Below are 778 nucleotides of genomic sequence, written 5' to 3'. Positions count from 1 at the left end.
TGGGAGGCTTGTGCTTTATTTGTGCTTTGTTTTCTACCCTGTTCTCTTCCTTTCGGTCCCTAGCTCTACGGAGAAAAGGGGGAATTGTTGTGGGCTGGTGTCGGGGAAGGGATAAAAGCAGTGCGAGCTCCGGGGGTGGCCACCCTAGTCCTTCTCGATCATTGTCCCACGCATTTCCCCCCCTTTGCGAGGGCGTGGTGCTGGGGGGAGATTGTCCTCTGTTCGAGCCTCCCCCCGTGAGGGGGTTAGACACCTTTGTTTCTCTTTCTCTCATGCATTTTTCCTCATTTTTCCCCTTGGCCTTACATTTGTTGTGGGGGGGTTGCCCCTATTTAGTTTTGTGGCCGATTTTTTGGTAGTACGTGGAAACGAGTCTCGGCAACGGATATCTCGGCTCTTGTTACGATGAAGTACGTAGCGAAATGTGATACTTAGTGTGAATTGCAGAATCCCGTGAATCATCGAGTTTTTGAATGCAATTTGCGCCCGAGGCCTCGGTCGAGGGCACGTCTGTCTAGGCGTCGCATCCCATTCAAACGTGCTCCCTGCAATATGCTAGGAAGCAGCAGAGCTGGTCGTCCGTGCCCTGTGCGGTGCAGTCGGCTGAAATACCTCAAGCGATGTTTCATGGCGTGCGTCGGCGACCAGTGATCTTGTCCCCTTGGATGGGCAGTTGGCGTTAGCCGATGCAGGCTTTGTGTGGCATTGCTCGAACTTGCTTTGCTCTCTCTTGTCCTCCCATGGGGTAGGGCGGATTTAGCTCTAACTTTGCGACCTC

At 53.3% G+C, this 778-nt stretch overlaps 1 non-coding gene across 1 annotated transcript; it reads left to right on the top strand.

Moving 5' to 3' along the window:
* Nucleotides 1-370: 370 nt before the first annotated feature.
* LOC149251020 (5.8S ribosomal RNA) lies at nucleotides 371-524 on the top strand. The gene has a single exon (XR_016268166.1). It is a non-coding gene; the product is annotated as a 5.8S ribosomal RNA (ribosomal RNA).
* The last annotated feature ends 254 nt before the right edge of the window (nucleotides 525-778 follow it).

Source organism: Pinus tabuliformis, chromosome 7 (genome assembly GCF_031772625.1).
Source record: "Pinus tabuliformis cultivar Carrire ecotype Pingquan chromosome 7, CPIR1, whole genome shotgun sequence".
Taxonomy (NCBI): Eukaryota; Viridiplantae; Streptophyta; class Pinopsida; order Pinales; family Pinaceae; genus Pinus; species Pinus tabuliformis.
The sequence above is the reverse complement of the archived record's forward strand: the minus strand, read 5'-3'. Positions and strand labels throughout refer to the sequence as shown.